Here is a 23,460-nt window from a genome sequence, read left to right as displayed (position 1 = left end):
AAGCAATATTTTAATAACTAGCAAATACATATGGAAGCCACATTGCCATGTTCAGAAACCAAAAAAAATGTGGACCCTAACTCTAATCTGGATTTTCCAACTATGGGACATGTATAGCAATCCACAAACTGAGAGCAGGCTAAACCAGAGGCAGCCCTTTCTCCCTTCTCCTCCAAAAAAATAAAAAAAACTAAAAAAAATTGCAAAACCTATAAAATAAAGAAAACAAAAAAAATCTCAATGCGCCACTTGAAAAAAAGCAACAATGCCAGTTGGTTTTATTTGTATGAAATTATCAAAAATATAATATTTAATAACCATCAGAATCCAATAATGAAAAAATCCAAAAACATTTAATAACCAGCAAAAAACATTATTTTAAGAACCAGCAAATACATATGGAAGCCACATTGCCATGTTGAGAAACCTAAAAAAAACGTGGACCCAAACTCTCTGGATTTTCCAATTATGGGACATGTATTATTATTATTATATAGTATTTATTTTGCGCCAAAGGGTTTGCTCAGCGCTGTACAAATATATAGCAATCCACAAGCAGAGAGCAGGCTAACCCTCTGGGAAGCCTTTTCGTCCTCCAAAAAAAAAAAATAAAATAGCAAACCCATAAAATAAAACAAACCAAAATAGTGCAAATTCAATGCATCGCTTGAATAAAAAAAAATAAAGCAATGTCAGTTGATCCTTTTTTTATTCAGTTACCAAAAAGCAAATTAAAATTAATAACCAGCAAAAGCAATATTGTAGACTCCTTAAAAAACAGCAATGACAGCTATTATGATTTTTTTTTTTGAAACTATCAAAAAGCAATATTTTAATAACTAGCAAATATATGTGCAAGCCACACTGCTATGTCAAGAGACCTCTGAAAATTCTGGACCCTAACCGACACTGTTTGAATTTTCCAACATGTATAGCAATTCACAAGTAGAGAGCAGGCTCAAATGGAGGCAACCTTTTTCTATTCCCCACCAAAAAAAGAAATGGCAGATGTAATGGACCACTTGGTCTTTTTTTGGCACCATGTTGTATGCTTGGGTTCATTTCAATAAGGTAATCATGTTCTAGCAAAACCCTTGTTCTCTTTTTTTTTTTTTTTCTTTGCATTTGGGCATTCAAAGTTAACACATATTCAGCATTTACTTTTGGAAAGTCATCATACATTTTTCTAAACGAACGGCTGCTTTACTAAATCAACCCTGGTGAAAAATGTTACTTTTTTCTACACAAAAAGCATGTTTTGGTTTTCCATCCTCTACCAAAATTTACAGCTTTAAAAGCGAGCAAAAGCCTTCCCTAAACTGTTGGAATTTTCCATGTATAGCAATTCACAAGCAGAGAGCAGGATCACATGGAAGCTGCCTTTTCCTCCTCAAAAAAAAAAAAAAAAAAAAAAAGGCAGTCTTAATGGACCACTTTTTATTTTCTGGTGACGTGTTTTATGTTTGTATTCATTTTATTAGACCAATTATGTTCTAGCAAAAAAGCTTATGTTCTAGCAAAGACTAAGTCCCCTTTCACACGGGCGTTCCATTTTTTTTTCATCAGTTCAGTCACGTATTTCCAAGAAAAAAAATGGATCAGTTTACATCACTTTTTCATCAGTTTACGTCAGTTTTACATCCATTTACATCCATTTTTTATCTGTTTTTGCATCCATTTTTCATCTGTTTACATCCATTTACATCCTTTGTCTTCCGTTTATGCCCGTGTTTGTCTGTTTACATCTGTTTTTGTCTGTTTATATCCGTTCCGTTTTTTTTCCGGAAGAAAAATAGGGTGTCCCTTTTTCATCCATAAACGGACAGATGAAAAAAGGATATACGGAACGTTCGTGTGAAAGGGGCCTTACCTTGTTTTCTAGCATATATTTTGCAAACCGCCAATTCATTTTTTCCTAAGTGAATGGCCTCTTTAGTAAATCAACCCTGATGTAAACAAAAAAGTTTAAAATAAAAAAAAAACATTAAATAAAACTGGGGCAGACTCGATGGATTTTTTTTTTTTCTTCTGTCGCTCTACAGTATTGATTTTTTTCATAAATCAACCCTGATGTAAAAAAAAAAAGATAAAAGAAAAAAAAAACTGGGGCAGACTCGATGGACCGCATGGTCTTTTTTTTTTTTTCTTCTGATGGACTGCGTGTTTTTTTTTTTCCGTTGCTCTTCAATGTTGACTTTTTTCATAAATAAACCCTGATTAGTAAATCAACCTTGCTTTAAAAAAAAAGTTTAAAAAAAAGACAAAAACATAAAAAAAACCAGGGGCAGACTCATTGGACCGCATGGTCTTTTTTTTTCTCTTCTGATGGACCACGTGGTCTTTTTTTTTCTTCTGTTGCTCTTCATTGTGGACTTTTTTCATAAATCAACCCTGATGTAAAAAAAAAGTTAAAAAAAAATAAAAAATAAAAAAAACTGGGGCAGACTCGATGGACCACGTAGTCTTTTTTTTTTTTTTTCTTTCGTCGCTCTTTAGTGTTGACTTTTTTGATATACAAAAGCATATTTCGATTTTCCATCCTCTACTTAAAAAAACAGCTGTAAAAGCGAGCAACGATTCAAAGAGATGAAACTATTTCAATTATAGGCTGCCACTAAGTGTGCCGCCTGGCCTACTTTCAAAGCAGCAGAACCATCCCTAACTTCAATCAGATTATCATCATGGTAAACGGCTTCTGCCCTTTAAACGCTCATTATGTGCTTGTTGATTTACTTCTAAACGTTTAATGTAAAGATTATTTTGTATAAAAAAAAAAAAAAAAAAAAGATTATTTTTTTTTCTGTCAGAAGATAACATTCTCAATCACAGCATTCTACCTTCTATAATATTCCGAGAATAGGTATGTATTAAGCCCTTCCAAAATTCCAAAGTGGCAAGCAATTTTTTTTAGGCCTTTTTTTTTCCATTCGTTGCATTTTCAGTTTTAATGATATATTTTTAGCTGTCACATCTGCAAGAAGTCTAAAAAAAAAACCCATTTCACTGCAAAAAAAAAAAAAAAATACAGCTATGGCTATCTGACTCTTTAACAATTTAAATTCTTAAAATAAAAGGTCCATTATATGGAATTTTAAATTAAAAAAAAAAAAAAAAAATCAATATTGCATATGGAATTATAACTTATGGAAATTAAGATTCGACCTTAATATGCCGTAGTGCACACTAGGAGCACGTAATCTTTTTTACTATGCAAAATCGAACTAAAAATAGACATCGAGTTTAAGAAGCAAAACATCTGCCCCGGTGGGAGGCCCTATTAAATCAAATATTTTTTTTTTTTTTTTTTTTTTTTTTAAGTTTGCAATGGTATCTTGTTTTTAAAGCCTATGAACAAATCTGTAGGCTATCCTTAAAAAAATTCCACAGTAACACATAATTCTCAAGTGAACACAATGTGCACGGAATACAAAAAAAAAAAAAAAAAAAGACACAAAGCAAAAAAAAAAGAAAAGAAATTAGGCAGTGTCACGTAAATACCCAATGCAAGGGACATATTTAATTATTGCATCCAGAAGGTCAGAAGCACAACGAAAAGGGCATAGCTATCAAGAAATTTATTTTACCAAATATCCACCCCGATCACAAGAACACAAAATCCTCTCTGCTAGTACACGGGATTAAAAAAAAAAAGACGGAAAAAAACAAATTAATGTTCTTAAAGCATAAAAGGATACAAAAAAATTCCTAAACTGTCACTCCAAGTTAATTATTGTATCACCATGTTCCCCGTTGGTGCCCTGTTTTTCTAGTGTTTTGATAAGCAGAGATAAATGGCAGTTGGCCGGGAACAGATATTCCTTATGCAATTTATTTACTTTGACCTTGCTGGTTTTATTGCTATAGATTTTTCATGCATGCTTCAATGGACTCGATAATGCATGAAGTTATAATGAGAAGCTTCATTGGTTGTTCCAAACTTGCTAACATGTACTACATCAAGGTTGTTGTAATAGCTAGCATGGCACCCCAGAGGTCAAATGTTTTTATTGGTGTGAATGGGTTTACCAACTCCCATGGGTTACGGGACATGTAGTAGCCAACATGAAAAAGTATAAAAAAAAAATAAATTAATGAATATCTATTTTTTTTATAATTGTATTTTTTGGGGTTTTTTTGGTTGTTTAATATGGGATCCAATAGATTAAAAAAAAGTAATGAGCATCTATTTTTGTAAATTATTATTATTATTACTGTATTTTTTGATTGGACAAATAAAAAAAAAATGCATAACAAATGATAAAAAAAAGTAATAGGTATATGTTTTTATTTATTTTTTTATTATTGTATTTTTTTGTTGGACAAATGCAAAAAGAAATACATTAAAAAAAAAAAATAGCTACCCATTACTTTTTTTATCATTTGTTATGTATTTCTTTTTGCATTTGTCCAACAAAAAAATACAATAATAAAAAAAATAAATAAAAATAGCTACCCATTACTTTTTTTATCATTTGTTATTATTTTTTTTTTTTTTTGTTGGACAAATGCAAAAACATAATAAACTATAAAAAAGTAATGGGAATTGATATTTATTTATTTATTCATTTATTTATGTATTTTTACATTTTTGACAAATACACATTGTTCTTTAATATGGGATCCAATAGACCCAGTTATATATTAAGGCAGACTAAGAAGCTTGATTAGTGGTACCACACTTGCTATCCTGTAATAAATCGAGGTCATTATATTAGCTAGTATGGCACCCAGAGGTCAAATGCTTTTATTGGTGTAAATGGGTGGGTATATATATATATATATATATATATATATATATATATATATATATTATAGTTTTTTTTGGGGGGTTGGTTTATTTTGTACAAATAGACGGCTTATCAAGCATTGTCCTGGCACCCAGAGGTCAAATATTTTTATTGGTATGAATAGGTTTACCAATTCCCATGGGTTACGGGACATATAGTAGCCAACATGACAAAGTATTAGAAAAAAAGGAATGAATATCTTTTTTTTTTTATTGTATTTTTTGTTATTTTTGAACAAATACGCATTGTTGTTTAATATGGGATCCAATAGATAAAAAAGTAATGAGTATCTATTTATTTTTTTTTTTTTATTGTTGTATTTTTTTGTTGGACAAATACAAAAAAAATTATTATTATTATTATACAGGATTTATGGCGCCAACAGTTTGCTCAGCTCTTTACAATATAACGGGAGACAATACAGCAACAATACAGTTCAATACAAGAGGGTTAGGAGGGCATAACAAATGATAAAAAAAGTAATGGGTATCCATTTTTATTTTATTTTTTTATTATTGTATTTTTTTGTTGGACAAATACAAAAAAAATATAGAACAAATGATAAAAAAGTAATGGGAATTGATATTTATTTATTTATTTTTGACAAAAACACATTGTTCTTTAACTTGTGGTCCAATAGATCCGATCATGTATTAAGATATAATACATAGCTTCATTGGTTCAAGTATAAAAAAAAAATAAGTATCTTTTATTTTTTTTGGGCAAAATACAGAACAAATGATAAAAAAAAATGGGTATCTATTTTTATTTCTTTTTTTATTATTGTATTTTTTTGGTGGACAAATACAAAAACAAAATACATAAACTATAAAAAAAAGTAATGGGCATTTATATTTATTTACTTTTTTTTTTTTTTTTTTTTTAACAAATACACATTGTTCTTTAACTTGTGGTCCAATAGATCCGATCATGTATTAAGATATAACACGTAGCTTTATTGGTTGTACCACACTTGCTATCCTGTAATAAATCAAGGTCATTATATTAGCTAGTACAGCACCCAGAGGTCAAATGCTTTTATTGGTGTGAATGAGTTTACCAATCCCCATGGCTTATGGAACATGTAGTATCCAACATGGCAAAGTATAAAAAAGTAATGAGTATCTTATGTATTTTTTTTTGCATTTGTCCAAGAAAAAAAAAACAAATGATAAAAAAGTAATGAGTATCTATTTTTATTTCTTTTTTTATTATTGTATTTTTTTAGTGGACAAATAAAAAAAATACATCACAAATGATAAAAAAGTAATGGGTATCTATTTCTATTTTTTTTTTTATAATTGTATATTTTTATTGGAAAAATAAAAAAAAATACATCACAAATGATAAAAAAGTAATGGGTATCTATTTTTATTTATTTTTTTGTTGGACAAATAAAAAAAAAAAAATATAACAAATGATAAAAAAGTCATGGGAATTGATATTTATTTATTTATGTATTTATTTATTTTTGACAAATACACATTGTTCTTTAACTTGTGGTCCAATAGATCTGATCATGTATTAAGATATACGTAGCTTCATTGGTTCAATGTATAAAAAAGTAATAAGTATCTTTCTTTTTTTTTTTTTGGCAAAATACAGAACAAATGATAAAAAAGTAATGGGTATCTAATTTTATTTCTTTTTTTATTAGTGTATTTTTTATTGGAAAAATTAAAAAAAATACATCACAAATGATAAAAAAGTAATGGGTATCTATTTTTATTTTTTTTTTGTTGGACAAATAAAAAAAAAATATATAACAAATGATAAAAAAGTAATGGGAATTGATATTTATTTATGTATTTATTTATTTTTGACAAATACACATTGTTCTTTAACTTGTGGTCCAATAGATCCGATCATGTATTAAGATATAATACGTAGCTTAATTGGTTCAAGTATAAAAAAGTAATAAGTATCTTTTTTTTATTTTGGCAAAATAAAGAACAAATGATAAAAAAGTAATGGGTATCTATTTTTATTTCTTTTTTTATTATTGTATTTTTTATTGGAAAAATTAAAAAAAATACATCACAAATGATAAAAAAGTAATGGGTATCTATTTTTATTTTTTTGTTGGACAAATAAAAAAAAATACATAACAAACTATAAAAAATTAATGGGAATTGATATTTATTTTTGACAAATGCACATTGTTCTTTAACTTGTGGCCCAATAGATCCGATCATGTATTAAGATATAACACGTAGTTGTACCACACTTGCTATCCTGTAATAAATCAAGGTCATTATATTAGCTAGTACAGCACTCAGAGGTCAAATGCTTTTATTGGCGTGAATGGCTATACCAATCCCCATGGCTTATGGAACATGTAGTATCCAACATGGCAAAGTATAAAAAAGTAATGAGTATCTTTTTTTTTTTTTTGGACAAATGCAACAAAAATACAGAACAAATGATAAAAAAGTAATGGGTATCTATTTTTTTTTTTTTTTTATTATTGTATTTTTTTTGTTGGACAAATGCAAAAAAAAAACAAACTATAAAAAAAAGTAATGGGTATTTATATTTATTTACTTATTTATTTTTGACAAATACACATGGTTCTTAAATATGTGCTCCAATAGACCCGATCATGTAATCACGTATTAAGATTTAATACGTAGCTTTATTGGTTGTATCACACTTGCATCCCTGTAATAAATCAAGGTCATTATAATACCTAGTATGGCACCCCAGAGGTCAAATGTTTTTTTGGGTTTGAATGGGCCTACTGATTCCCATGAGCTATGGCATGGATTACAGGGCATGCAGTACCCAAGATAACAAAGTGTTACAAAGTAAGGAATATCTATTTTTATTTGTTTCAATTTGTATTATCTTATTCTGGGTAAATACACATTTCTATGTTTTTTATTATTTTTTATTGACAAATATTAATTTCTTATATATACACACACACACTATATTCCCAAAGTATTGGCCCCGCCCTCCAAATCATGTGATTCAGGTGTTCCAATCCCCTCCATGGCCACAGGTGTATACAATCAAGCCCCTAGGCATGCAGACTGCTTCTACAAACATTGGTGAAAGAATGGGTCGCTCTCAGGAGCTCAGTGACTCCAAGCGTGGTCCCGTGATAGGTGGTCACCTGTGTAATAAGTCCATCCGTGACATTTCCTGGCCACTAAATATTCCACGCTCAACTGTTAGTGGGATTATAACAAAGTGGAAGCAACTGGGAACAACAGCAACTCAGCCACCAAGTGGTAGGCCACGTCACATGACAGGGCGCGGTGAGCAAACTTGGTGTGGCCGTCAGATGAGCCCAACAACAGTGTGTAGAGAGCTTCATGGAATGGGTTTCCATGGCCGAGCAGCTGCATCCAAGCCTTACATCACCAAGTGCAATGCAAAGTGTCGGATGCCGTGGTGTAAAGCACGCCGCCACTGGACTCTAGAGCAGAGGAGATGTGTTCTCTGGAGCGAACAATCACGCTGCTCTGTCTGGCCATCTGATGGACGTGTCTTGGTTTGGTGGTGGCCAGGAGAACAGTACTTGCCTGACTGCATGTTGCCAAGTGTAAAGTTTGGTGGAGGGGGGATTATGGTGTGGGGATGTTTTTGAGGGGTTGGGCTTGGCCCCCTAGTTCCAGTGAAGGGAACTCTTAAGGCGACATTCTGGACAATTTCATGCTCCCAACTTTGTGGGAAGAGTTTGGGGATGACCCCTTCCTGTTCCAACATGACTGCCCACCAGTGCACAAAGCAAGGTCCATAAAGACATGGAGGAGCCAGTTTGGGGTGGAGGAACTTGACTGTCCTGCACAGAGTCCTGACCTCAACCCCATAGAACACCTTTGGGATGAATTAGAGCGGAGACTGTGAGCCAGGCCCCCTTCCCCGACATCAGTGCCTGACCCGACAAATGTGCTTCTGGAAGAATGGTCCAACCTTCCCATAGACACCCTCCTAAACCTTGTGGACGGCCTTCCCAGAAGAGTTGAAGCTGTTATACTGCAAAGGGCGGGGCCAACTCAATATTGAACCCTACGAACTAAGACTGGGGGGGCCATTAAAGGTCATGTGAGGGGAATGGCCCGCGGCCCAATACTTTGGGAAATATAGTGTGTGTGTGTGTATATATATATATATATATATAAAAATTTGAATTATTATTATTATGGGTTTTTTTTTTGGGGGGGGGGGGGTTTGGGACAAGTACACGGCTTATCAGGGATTGTTCTTTGATATGTGCTCCAATGGACCCAACCATGCATGACGTTATACTAAGAAGCTTCATTGGTTGTATCAAGCATGCTATCCCATAATACATCGAGGTTATTCTAGTAGCTAGTATGGCACCCCAGAGGTCAGATGATGTTATCGGTGTGGCCAAATATACGTCTTATCAAGCATTGTTCTTTAATATGTATAGAATGACTACTATCCTGGTAGCAAAGGAAGGTACTCATTAATACCCTGTATAATGTCTACTATCCTGGTAGAAAATGAAGGTACCAATAAATACCGTATTTGTATAAAATGTCTGCTATCCTGGTAGCCAATGAAGCTGCCCATAAATACCCTCAAAGAATGTCTACTATCCTGGTAATAAATGAAGGTACTCATTAATACCCTGTAGAATGTCTACTTTCCTGGTAGCCAATAAAGCTGCCCATTAATACCCTCAAAGAATGTCTACTATTCTGGTAATAAATGAAGGTACTCATTATTATCCTGTAAAATGTCTACTATCCGAGTAGCAAATGAAGGTACCCATTAATTCCCTATATAATGTCTACTCTACTGCTAGAAAATGAAGGTACAAATACACATTTGTATAAAAATGTCTGCTATCCTGGTAGGCAATGAAGCTGCCCATTAATACCCTCAAAGAATGTCTACTATCCTGGAAGCAAATTAAGGTGCCCAATGATACCTGTATATAATTTCTACTATCCTCATAGCATATGATGTACCCATTCATACCTGTATAGAATGTCTACCATCCTGGTAACATATAAAGGTATCAACTAATATCTTTATAGAATGTCTACTATCCTGGTAACAAACGAAGGTACTCATCAATACCCTGTAGAATTTTTTACTATCCCCATAGCATATGAAGGTATTCATTAATACCCTGTAGAAAGTCTACTATCCTGCAAGAAAATGAATGTTACAACTAATACCCGGATAGAATCTCTATCCTGGTAGCCATTGAAGGTACTCATTATTACTTGTATAAAATGTCTACTATCCTGGTATCCGATGTAGGTGCCCATTAATACCCTATAGAATGTCTACTATCCTGGTATCCAATGTAGGTGCCCATTAATACCCTATAGAATGTCTAATATCCTGGTATCCGATGTAGGTGCCCATTAATACCCTATAGAATGTCTACTATCCTGGTATCCGATGTAGGTGCCCATTAATACCCTATAGAATGTCTACTATCCTGGTATCCGATGTAGGTGCCCATTAATACCCTATAGAATGTCTACTATCCTGGTAGCCAATGAAGATGCCCAATAATACCTATATAAAATGTCTACTATCCTGGTAACATATAAAGGTACTATCTAATATCTGTAAAGAATGTCTACTACCCTGGTAACAAACAAAGGTACTCATCAATACCCTGTAGAATTTCTACTATCCCAGTAGCATATGAAGGTACTCATTAATACCCTACAGAAAGTCTACAATCCTGGAAACAAAGCAATGTTATAACTAATACCTGTACAGAATCTCTACTATTTTGGTGGCCATTGAAGGTACTCATTATTACTTATATAAAATGTCTACTATCCTGGTATCCAATGTAGGTGCCCATTAATACCCTACAGAATGTCTACTATCCTGGCAGCCAATGAAAGGTGCCCAATAATACCTGTATAGAATTTCTACTATCTTAATAGCATATGAAGACACCCATTCATACCTGTATAGAATGTCTTCTATACTGGTATCAGATGAGGGTGCCCTTTAATAAATATATATATACAGAGAGAGAGAGAGAGAGATTTATATAGATATATAGTATATCATCCTGATAACATATAAATGTACCAACTAATAACTGTAAAGAATGTCTATAGCCATTGAAGGTACTCATCATTACCTGTATAGAGTGTCTACTATTCTGGTAACAAATGAAGGTTACAACTAATAGCTGTATAGAATGTATACTATAATGGTATCCAATGCAATGCAGGTGACCATTAACACCCTATAGAATGTCTACTATCCTGGTAACAAATGAAGGTACTCATTAACACCCTAAAGAATGTCTACTATCCTGGTAGCAACAGAAGGTTACAACTAATAGCAGTAAACCAATGTCTGCTATCCTGGTAACATATAAAGGTACCAACTAATATTTGTGAAGAATGTCTACTATCCTGGTAGTATATGAAGGTACTCATTAACACCTGTATAGAATGTCTACTATCCTGGTAACAAATGAAGGTACTCATTAACACCTGTATAGAATGTCCTCTATTCTGGTAACAAAGGAAGGTATTCATTAATACCTGTATAGAATGTCTACTATCCTGGTAACAAATGAAGGTACTCATTAACACCTGTATAGAATGTCCTCTATTCTGGTAACAAAGGAAGGTACTCATTAATACCTGTATAGAATGTCTTCTATCCTGGTAACATATGAAGGTACTCATTAATACTTGTATAGAATGTCTACTATCCTGGTAGCAGTTGAGTGATACACAGGAACTAAGCCACTGCAATAGGCTGTCTAATGCTTTGTATCACATATTGCTCCCTGATTCAGTTCAGGTATACTGATAAATGTTGGATGACTTTAATAATACCATATACGTCAATTCCACATATAATAATAATGCCATATACAGCAACACTACATATAATAATGGCATATAGAGCAACGCCATATATAATAATAATGGCATATACAGCAATGCCACATATAATAATAATGCCATATACAGCAACACTACATATATTAATGGCATATACAGCAATGCCACATATAATAATGCCATATACAGCGACGCCACATATAATAATAATGCCATATATAGCAATGCCACATATAATAATAATGCCATATACAGCAACACTACATATAATAATGGCATATACAGCAATTCCACATAATAATGTCACATATATTAATGCCCCATATATAATAATGCCATATATAGCAATGCCACAAATAATAATAACAATGCCATATACAGCAATGCCACATAATAATAATAATAATAATGCCACATATAATAACACAATATATAATAACACCATATACAATACTGCCATATGCAATAATGCCATATACAGCAATGCCACATATAATAACACCATATACAATACCGCCATATATAATAATGCCACATAATACCGCCATACATAATGTCACATATAATACCACCATATATAATAACACCATATACAATAATGTCATAAATAATAATGCCATATACAGCAATGCCACATATAATAACACCATATACAATACCGCCATATATAACAATGCCACATATAATAATGCCACATAATACCGCCATACATATTGTCACATATAATACCACGATATATAATAACACCATATACAATACCGCCATACATAATAATGTCACATATAATAACACGATATATAATAACACCATATACAATACTGCCATATGCAATAATGTCACAGACTGTAATGCCACACATAATAAAGTCATACATATGAATGCTATATACAATACCCTCATATGCTAAAATGCCATATATAATAATGTCACATATAATATATAATTACGCCATGTACAATCACGTCATGTATAATAGGTTAGATACACTTTGAAATGTTAATTGAAGAAATGTCAGGCTATCCAATGAGGTGCAGCTTTGGGGCACCGGCCATCATTACATATTTGCATTCTCTTATTATCTATTATCACAACACATCATTATTACAACGGCGGCGGCGGCCTTTTTTATTGCATTTACATTTTTAATTTTTTTTTATGTTTTTTTTATAATCACCTGATTTTTTTTTTTTTTTGCTCTTCAGTCACTGAACCAGCATTGCTTCCTTCTCCACTATCTAGCGAGGGGGCCATCCATACAGCTTACTCATCCCTCCCAGCCTGGGATCAGCGCCTCTGGATTGTAAGCCTGTAGTGGCTGGGCTCTCTGTGTGCTAATGCCTAGCAAGCAGTAGGTGATCTTGTGTTACTCGCTCGTGCGGGTGTGTGTGTGTGTGGTATATAGATATATATGTATGCCTTTGTATTCTTTTATTATCTTGCCATCACTTGCTGGGTACAATAGCACAGGAGATGCTGAATAAATCACACGATCACGTCACATATAATAATAATACTGTAAAGGGAGACATGGCGTACCCCTAGCATAGGAAGGAGATAAAAGGACGATACAAAGTATTTTTTTTTTAGGCAACGGTGCTCACTTATCTGTATTGCTGTAACCTCGTAGAAGCCGCACCATTGTTGGTTTTTTTTTTTTTTTTTCTTTGTTTTTTTTCTTTTTTGCAAGGCTCAGTTGCTGCAAAAAGCAAGTACTGCCCAACTGCACATCGGTAATGCACAAACTAATGTCAACTAAAGCTTTGCCACCAGACCACATCCATTGGCTGTCCTGCTTAGGGTCGCCTCAGCTTGACAGACAAGTAATATATTCTGTGGGTGATATATAGGTGATGGTCTCCGGTGTATTGTATATGTAGAGATCTGTGATCATCATGCACAATCACGTTCAGTGTCAGCTAGAGCTTTGCAACCAGACCTCATCCATTAGCTGTCCTGCTTATGGTACCTTCAGCTTGCCGTATAGGTGATCTATAGGTAATGTTCTCCTATGTATCGAATGTGCCAAGATCTGTGATCACCGTGCATAGTCAATGCCAACTAGAGGTCTGCAACCAACCCACATCCCTTTATGGTACCTTCAGCTTGCCGTATAGGTGATCTATAGGTAATGTTCTCCTATGTATCGAATGTGCCGAGATCTGTGATCACCGTGCATAGTCAATGCCAACTAGAGGTCTGCAACCAACCCACATCCCTTTATGGTACCTTCAGCTTGCCGTATAGGTGATCTATAGGTAATGTTCTCCTATGTATCGAATGTGCCGAGATCTGTGATCACCGTGCATAGTCAATGCCAACTAGAGGTCTGCAACCAACCCACATCCCTTTATGGTACCTTCAGCTTGCCGTATAGGTGATCTATAGGTAATGTTCTCCTATGTATCGAATGTGCCGAGATCTGTGATCACCGTGCATAGTCAATGCCAACTAGAGCTCTGCAACCAACCCACATCCATTAGCTGTCCTTATGGTAGCCTCAGCTTGCCATATAGGTGCCATATAGGTAATGTTCTCTTTCATAGAGAAGGAACAAATGTCATCATGCATAGTCAATGCCAACTAGAGCTCTGCAACCAGCCCACCAGCCCAACTAGAGCTCTGCAACCAACCCACATCCCTTTATGGTAGCCTCAACTTGTCGTATAGGTGATCTATAGGTAATATTCTTCCACGTATTGAATGTGCCAAGATCTCTGATCACCATGCATAGTCAATGCCATCTAGAGCTCTGCAACCAGCCCACCAGCCCAACTAGAGCTCTGCAACCAGCCCACATCCAATAGCTGTCCTTATGGTAGCTTCAGCTTGCCATATAGGTGCCATATAGGTAATGTTCTCTTTTATAGAGAAGGAGCAAATGTCATCATGCATAGTCAATGCCCACTAGAGCTTTGCAACCAGCCCACCAGCCCAACTAGAGCTCTGCAACCAACCCACATCCCTTTATGGTAGCCACAACTTGTCATATAGGTGAACTATAGGTAATATTCTTCCATGTATTGAATGTCCCGAGATCTGTGATCACCATGCATAGTCAATGCCAACTAGAGCTGTGCAACCAGCCCACCAGCCCAATTAGAGCTCTGCAACCAGCCCACATCCCTTTATGGTAGCCTCAACTTTTTGTATAGGTGATCTATAGGTAATATTCTTCCATGTATTGAATGTGCCGAGATATGTGATCACCGTGCATAGTCAATGCCACCTAGAGCTCTGCCACCAGCCCACATCCATTAGCTGTCCTTATGGTAGCCTCAGCTTGCCGTATAGGTGATATAGGTGCCATATAGGTAATGTTCTTTTATAGAGAAGGAGCAAATGTCATCATGCATAGTCCATGCCCAGTAGAACTTTGCAACCAGCCCAACTAGAGCTCTGCAACCAGTCCACATCCCTTTATGGTAGCCTCAACGTGTCATATAGGTGATATAGGTGCCATATAGGTAATGTTCTTTTATAGAAAAGGAGCAAATGTCATCATGCATAGTCCATGCCCAGTAGAACTTTGAAACCAGCCCACCAGCCCAACTAGAGCTCTGCAACCAGTCCACATCCCTTTATGGTAGCCTCAACGTGTCATATAGGTGATATAGGTGCCATATAGGTAATGTTCTCTTTTATAGAGAAGGAGCAAATGTCATCATGCATAGTAAATGCCAACTAGAGCTTTGCAACCAGCCCACATCCCTTTATGGTAGCCTCAACGTGTCATATAGGTGATATAGGTGCCATATAGGTTATGTTCTCTTATATAGAGAAGGAGCAAATGTCATCATGCATAGTCAATGCCAACTAGAGCTTTGCAACCAGCCCACATTCCTTCATGGTAGCCTCAACTTGTCGTATAGGTGATCTATAGGTAATATTCTCCAATGTATCGAATGTGCCAAGATCTGTGATCACCATGCATCGTCAATGCCAACTAGAGCTCTGCAACCAGCCCACATCCAATAGCTGTCCTTATGGTAGCCTCAGCTTGCTATATAGGTGATATATAGGTAATGTTCTCTTTTATAGAGAAGGAGCAAATGTCATCATGCATAGTCAATGCCCACTATAGCTCTGCAACCAGCCCACATCCCTTTATGGTATCTGAGGAGCTTGCCACATAGGTGATATTGGTGCCATATAGGTAATGTTCTCTTTTATAGAGAAGGAGCAAATATCATCATGCATAGTCAATGCCAACTACAGCTTTGCAACCAGCCCACATTCCTTTATGGTAGCCTCAAGTTGCTGTATAGGTGAGCTATAAGTAATATTCATCCATGTATTGAATGTGCAGAGATCTGTGATCAACGTGCATAGTCAGTGCCAACTAGAGCTCTGCCACCAGCCCACATCCCTTTATGGTAGCCTCAGCTTGCCATATAGGTGATATAGGTGGCATATAGGTAATGTTCTCTTTTTGTAGAGAAGGAGCAAATGTCATCATGCATAGTCAATGCCAACTACAGCTTTGCAACAGCCCACATCCCTTTATGGTATCTGAGGAGCTTGCCATATAGGTGATATAGGTGCCATATAGGTAATGTTCTCTTTTATAGAGAAGGAGCAAATATCATCATGCATAGTCAATGCCAACTACAGCTTTGCAACCAGCCCACATTCCTTTATGGTAGCCTCAAGTTGCTGTATTAAACATGCAGAGATCTGTGATCACTGTGCATAGTAGCCTCAATTTGCCGTATAGGTGAGCTATAGGTTATATTCTGCAATGTACTGAACATGCAGAGATATGTGCACAATCAACGTCAACCAGAGCTCTGCAACCAGCTCATATCAATTAGCTGTCCTGCTTAGGGCAGCCTCAGCTTGTCATATAGGAGATATATAGATAATATCGTCCTATACAGTGAAGGAACAGAGCTCTGTGATCACCGTGCATAGTCAGTGCCAGCTAGAGCTCTGCAACCAGCCCACATCCATTAGCTGTCCTTCTTAAGGTAGCCTCAGTATGCCATATAGGTCATATATAGGTAATGTTCTCCTATATAGTGAGGGAGCAGAGATCTGTGATGGTCATACATAGTCAATGTCAACTAGAACTGTGCAATCTGTAATCCCTGTGGTAGCCTAAACTTGCCGTATAGGAGATATATAGATAATATTCTCTTGTATGATGAAGAAGCAGAGATCTGTGATCATCATGCATAGTCAGTGTCAACTACAGCTCTGCAACCAGCCCACATCCATTAGCTTCCCTCCTTAAGGTAGCCTCAGCTTGCCATATAGGTGATCTATAGGTAATATTCTCCTATATAGTGAGGGACCAGAGATCTCCGATCATCATGCATAGACAATTTTTTACCTAAAGCTTTGCCACCAGCCCACATCCATTAGCTGCCCTTCTTATGGTAACCTAAGCTTGCCATATAGGTGATATATATAAATAATAGTGTCCTATATAGTGAAGGAAGATCTGTGCTCATCATGCATAGTCAACATCAAGCAGAGCTTTGTAACCAGCCCACATCCCTGAGCTGTCCTCCTTAAGGTAGCCTCAACATGCCATATAGGAGATATGTAGATAATACTGTCCTATATAGTGAAGGAGCAAAGATCTGTGATCACCGTGCATAGTCAACGTCAACTAGAGCTTTGCAACCAGCCCACATCTATTTATGGTGGCCTCACCTTGCCGTATAGGTAATATATAGGTTATATTCTCCAAAGTATTGAATGTGCAGAGATCTGTGGTCATTGGGCATAGTCAATGTCAACTAGAGCTTTGCCACCAGTCCCCATCCATTAGTTGCCCCATGTATGGTGGCCTCAGCTTGCTAGATTGGAGAATATTACCTATATATTGCCAATATATTACCTATATATCACCTAAGTATTGAATGTGCAGAGATCTGGGATCATTGGGCATAATCAACTAGAGCTTTGCCACCAGTCCCCATCCATTAGCTGCCCCACATATGGTGGCCTCAGCTTGCCATATCGGTGATATATAGGTTATATTCTCCAAAGTATTGAGCGTGCAGAGATTTGTGGTCATTGGGCATAGTCAATGTCAACTAGAGCTTTCCCACCAGCCAAATCCATTAGCTGCCCCATGTATGGTGGCCTCAGCTTGCCATATAGGTGACGTATAGGTAATATATTGGTGATATATAGGTAATATATTGGTGATATATAGGTTATATTCTTCAAGGTATTTAATGTGCAGAGATCTGTGGTCATTGAGCATAGTCAATGTCAACTAGAGCTTTGCCACCAATCCCCATCCATTAGCTGCCCCATGTATGGTGGCCTCAGCTTGCCAGATTGGAGAATATTACCTATATATCACCAATATGTTACCTATATATCACCTAAGTATTGAATGTGCAGAGATCTGGGATCATTGGGCATAGTCAATGTCAACTAGAGCTTTGCCACCAGTCCCCATCCATTAGCTGCCCCATGTATGGTGGCCTCAGCTTGCCAGATAGGTGAGATATAGGTAATATATTGGTGATATATAGGTAATAATCTCCAAAGTAATGAATGTGCAGAGATCTGGGATCATTGGGCATAATCAATGTCAACTAGAGCTTTGCCACCAGTCCCCATCCATTAGCTGCCCCATGTATGGTGGCCTCAGCTTGCCAGATAGGTGAGATATAGGTAATATATTGGTGATATATAGGTTCTATTCTCTAAAGTATTGAGAGTGCAGAGATCTGTGGTCACTGGGCATAGTCAATGTCAACTAGAACTTTCCCACCAGCCAAATCCATTAGCTCCCCCATGTATGGTGGCCTCAGCTTGCCATATAGGTGATATATAGGTAATATATTGGTGATTTATAGGTAATATATTGGTGATATATAGGTAATACATTGGTGATATATAGGTTCTATTCTCCAAAGTTTTGAGAGTGCAGAGATCTGTGGTCATTGGGCATAGTCAATGTCAACTAGAGCTTTCCCACCAGCCAAATCCATTATCTGCCCCATGTATGGTGGCCTCAGCTTGCCAGATGGGTGATATATAAGTAATATATTGGTGATTTATAGGTAATATATTGGTGATATATAGGTAATATATTGGTGATATGTAGGTAATATATTGGTGATATATAGGTTCACTTCTCTAAAATATTGAATGTGCAGAGATTTGTGGTCATTGGACATAGTCAATGTCAACTAGAACTTTCCCACCAGCCAAATCCATTATCTGACCCATGTATGGTGGCCTCAGCTTGCGATATAGGTGATATATAGGTAATGTATTGGTGATTTATAGGTAATATATTGGTGATTTATAGGTAATATATTGGTGATATATAGGTAATATATTGGTGATATATAGGTTCTATTCTCTAAAGTATTGAGAGTGCAGAGATCTGTGGTCATTGGGCATAGTCAATGTCAACTAGAACTTTCCCACCAGCCAAATCCATTAGCTGCCCCATGTATGGTGGCCTCAGCTTGCCAGATAGGTGATGTATAGGTAAATTTCTCCAAAGTATTGAGAGTGCAGAGATCTGTGGTCATTGGGCATAGTCAATGTCAACTAGAGCTTTGCCACCAGTCCCCATCCATTAGCTGCCCCATGTATGGGGGCCTCAGCTTGCCAGATTGGAGAATATTACCTATATATCACCTAAGTATTGACTGTGCAGAGATCTGTGACCATTGGACATAATCAATGTCAACTAGAGCTTTGCCATTTGCCACCAGTCCCCATCCATTAGCAAAATGTTGCCCTAGTAGTCTCAACTTGCCATTTTGGCACCATTCCCCCCGAACACCGAATGGGCAAAGCTCTTCGACCATCCCATCCAACCATAGCTCAGCTTGCCGGTGTTGTAGTTTTTTTTTTTTTTTTTTGCTACCACCATCCAAGCTGTAGAACTCAGAGGTCACGTCCTATAATGCTGGTGCAAAAGTGTAGGCCCATCTGGAAAAAAAAAATAAAAAATGGCATGGTCCTACAGAGAAAAAAAAAAATCCCTGAGTGCCGTTGGGGAAGCACATTTCTCCTGTCTGCTCTGCAGGAGCCAGTGTTGCAGAACCACAGACAGCTCCGCATCAGCGAACGAACGCACAATATAAAACACACAGTCCCTTTGCTGGTGTGCTCTGACAGATGCTTCCGAGCACACACAACAGAAAAGGCACCGAACCCCCCACCACCAACACCACCACCACCACCTTCGTCTTGCCCCCCCCCCCCTGCATGCAATGTCGGTGGAGACCTGGGCACGTACGACCCGGCGCCCACCTTCCCGTCCCTTCGCCCAATTCCCAAGGCTTTACCGCAAGGGATAAGCGTCTTAATTTTCAGCACATGTGACTCCCGTTTTCAAATCTCATTGGGCTCAGCCGAAAATAACCGACTTTTATTATTATTTTTCACGAGGAGCCTTCGCTCCGGCTTGGCGAGTTGATAAAAATAACTGACTTTTTTTTTTTGTTCTTTCTTAATGAGGATCCTTCTAGCGGTGCGTCGGCGTGGTGAATCGAGCCAAATGCCTTCCTTCGGATGAGTACACGTGTTGTCACCCTGCATCTCCCGTCGTTACGTGCGCTGCATCCAATCAGGCAGTTGTTGTGTTAAATAACACGGGAAAGTGTTGCAGACGACCCGACTCGGGCGACGATCGTGACGACCCCGGGAAAAAAAAACGCGCCACCCCGACCTCATAGCCCGGTTTGGCTGACCGTCTGGTTTTTTTTTTCTGTCGGTGAACGCAGGTAGATTAACAAGCGTTTTTTTACCTGTAGGTGTCGGTGTTGTGGACGTGAGCTTGCTGGCTCTGGTCGGTCTGCATTGAGTGTTGTGCATACAGATGCATGCGTGCTGTGTATTTTTTTTTTTTTTTTTTTTTTTGTGCATGTCTGCGAAAAAGAGAGATGGGGAAATGAAAGTGCAATGGTACTTGCCTGCTGTCAGTACGCCTCTCTGGCAGAGAACAGACCCACTTATTATCCGAGGCGGGCACCTCCGGGGGATGCTAACATGATTCGGATGCTGGCGGTGCTGATGCTGCCTGTGTAGTCTTGGATTGTCGGCAGTCCTTGTCATGCTCAGACAGAGGAGCAATATTCCGTTCTAGAGATCCCAAGCATTACAGGGGGAAAAGGAAGATAGGGGGGAAAAAAAAAAGAAAGGCAGTGCTTATTGAACGTGCTGGCTATTTTCCTCCTTGTACTTATGCAGACAAGACGATGACTGGAGCAAGGGGAAGAGAAAAAAAAAGAGAGAGAGGGGCTGTGTAGGGGGATGGGAGATGGGGATGTAATGAATGAGCAAAGAGCTGGGAGGAGTTGGCTTGCATGCATCTGATCCTTCCCATATATCCTATGAGAGGCACAGAGCAGCAGGCAGACCTGAGGTTGGGACAGGAAGAAGAAAGGCAAAAACTGGAGCCATGCTGCTTCCAAAAAAAAATATTCCGGAGGAGACGGGATCCAAGAGATCCAAGGAGATGCATTGGACGAGCATGCCACGGAAAAAATGTAGACCGAGCAAGAAATGAAGTGTAGGCAACCCCTAGGGATGACAAGGGTTTTTTTTATTTTTAAATGTTAATAATCTTTTTTTTATATATATATATTTATCATTTTTTATATTTTTTTATGTCAATTTTTTTTATATTTATAGTTTTTTTTATATATATTTATATTTTTAATATATAATTTTTAATATTTTTTATATTTTTTAATATTTTTTATATTTTTATATATTATTTATATTTTTAATATTAATATTTTTTCTTTTTATATATTAATAAGGAGTTTTTATTATTTATTATTGTTATTATTATTAATATTAATAATGAAAAGATTTGTTTCATCTTTAATGTTTTTATTTTTAGTTATTAATACATTTTTTTTATCATTTTTCTTAATATCAATACTTTTTTCCCATGTTTAATGTTTTTTTTTATATTATTTGTTTCATTTTTATTTATTTTTTTGTATTACAATTAGATTTTTTACAATTATTATTTTATTTATTTTTTAATATTGAAAAGTTTTTTTTGTTTTTATTTTTTTATATTTAATACTTCTTTTATATTATTTTTTTTTCCATCTGTAATTTTTTTTTAATGTGATTAATATTTTTTTATATTAATATTCTTTTTCTTTTTTAATAATTAGATTTTTAAATTTTTTAATTTTTTTCATATTAATAATACATTTTTTCATATTTATTTTAATTCATAATTTTTTCCATTTTTTTATATGAATTGTGTTTCCATTTTTATTTTTATATTTTATTACTATTTTTTTCTTTTTTTAATAATAAAATGTTTAATTTTTAAAAACAATTTATATCATTTTTTTCTGTTATTAATATGATTTGTTTTTCTTTTTTTAATATTAAAATATTTAATTTTTTAAAAACAATTTATATACTTTTTTTCTGTTATTAATACGATTTGTTTTTCTTTTTTTAATATTAAAATGTTTATTTTTAAAAACAATTTTATATCATTTTTTTTCTATGATTAATACGATTTGTTTTTCTTTTTTTAATATTAAAATGTTTAATTTTTAAAAACAATTTATATCATTTTTTTCTGTTATTAATACGATTTGTTTTTCTTTTTTTAATATTAAAATGATTAATTTTTAAAAACAATTTATATAATTTTTTTTCTGTTATTAATACAATTTTTTTTTCTTTTTTTAATATTAAAATGATTAATTTTTAAAAACAATTTATATCATTTTTTTTCTGTTATTAATACGATTTGTTTTTCTTTTTTTAATATTAAAATGATTAATTTTTAAAAACAATTTATATCATTTTTTTTCTGTTATTAATACGATTTGTTTTTCTTTTTTTAATATTAAAATGATTAATTTTTAAAAACAATTTATATCATTTTTTTCTGTTATTAATACGATTTGTTTTTCTTTTTTTAATATTAAAATGTTTAATTTTTAAAAACAATTTATAACTTTTTTTCTGTTATTAATACGATTTGTTTTTCTTTTTTTAATATTAAAATGTTTAATTTTTAAAAACAATTTATATCATTTTTTTCAGTTATTAATATGATTTGTTTTTTTTTAATATTAGAATATTTAATTTTTAAAAACAATTTTATATAATTTTTTTCCTATGATCAATACGATTTGTTTTTCTTTTTTTAATATTAAAATGTTTAATTTTCAAAAAACAATTTTATATAATTTTTTTCTATGATTAATACGATTTGTTTTTCTTTTTTTAATATTGAAATGTTTAATTTTTAAAAACAATTTTATATCATTTTGTTTCTATTATTAATACGATTTGTTTTTCTTTTTTTAATATTAAAATGTTTAATTTTTTTTTTTAATTTTATAGAATGTTTTTCTATTATTAATACGATTTGTTTCTCTTTTTTTCTTTTTTTTTATATTAACAATACATTTTTGTAATTTTTTTAAAATTATTAATAGTTTTATCATGTTTATTTTATTTTTTTTTTAAATCAACAATAAATCTTCAAATTTTATTTTTCTTACTTTTTTATATAACTATTATATATATATTTTTTTTACAGATATTAATAATAAATATATATAGGCTGCATGCCGCATGCGATTGCATTTCTGCTGAGACGTGTGACTGATGCTTTACATGTGCTGCCTTCCTCCGGAGGGTTGGGGGTGCGAGCAGGGATGATCCGTTGGGTCCTAGAGCTGATCCCAGACCTGAGCACACTTTGCTGCAATAACAGCTCGCTGTCTAAGCCCCCCCCCCCCCCCCGTTCATTCTCATGAGCATTTTGTTGCGCTTTTTTTTGCGCATTCCCCAACAGTCAACATTGCTCGACGCACAAAATTGTACATGAGTATTTTTATTTTTTTGGAGCTGTGCCGCTTGTTTTTGATCCCAAA

The 23,460-nt window shown here is 34.9% G+C and overlaps 1 protein-coding gene across 4 annotated transcripts in view; it reads right to left on the bottom strand.

Annotated features, from left to right (window-relative positions):
* The window catches only part of BRINP1 (BMP/retinoic acid inducible neural specific 1), a 317,361-nt gene extending 296,525 nt beyond the window's left edge, over positions 1 to 20,836 (bottom strand). For 2 of the 4 annotated variants that reach the window (XM_089685519.1, XM_089685521.1), the window contains exon 1: positions 20,506 to 20,834. The gene's annotated coding sequence lies outside the window, so the exon portion shown is untranslated. Of the gene's footprint in view, positions 1 to 20,340; positions 20,430 to 20,505 lie in introns of those variants that run through there. The other 2 variants (XM_089685522.1, XM_089685520.1) reach the window with 2 other exon arrangements.
* Positions 20,837 to 23,460: the final 2,624 nt, after the last annotated feature.

The sequence above is a fragment of the Staurois parvus genome, unplaced genomic scaffold (genome assembly GCF_062004578.1).
Source record: "Staurois parvus isolate SC_StPar_1 unplaced genomic scaffold, SC_StPar_1.0 ptg000377l, whole genome shotgun sequence".
NCBI classification, from domain to species: domain Eukaryota; kingdom Metazoa; phylum Chordata; class Amphibia; order Anura; family Ranidae; genus Staurois; species Staurois parvus.
The sequence above is the reverse complement of the archived record's forward strand: the minus strand, read 5'-3'. Positions and strand labels throughout refer to the sequence as shown.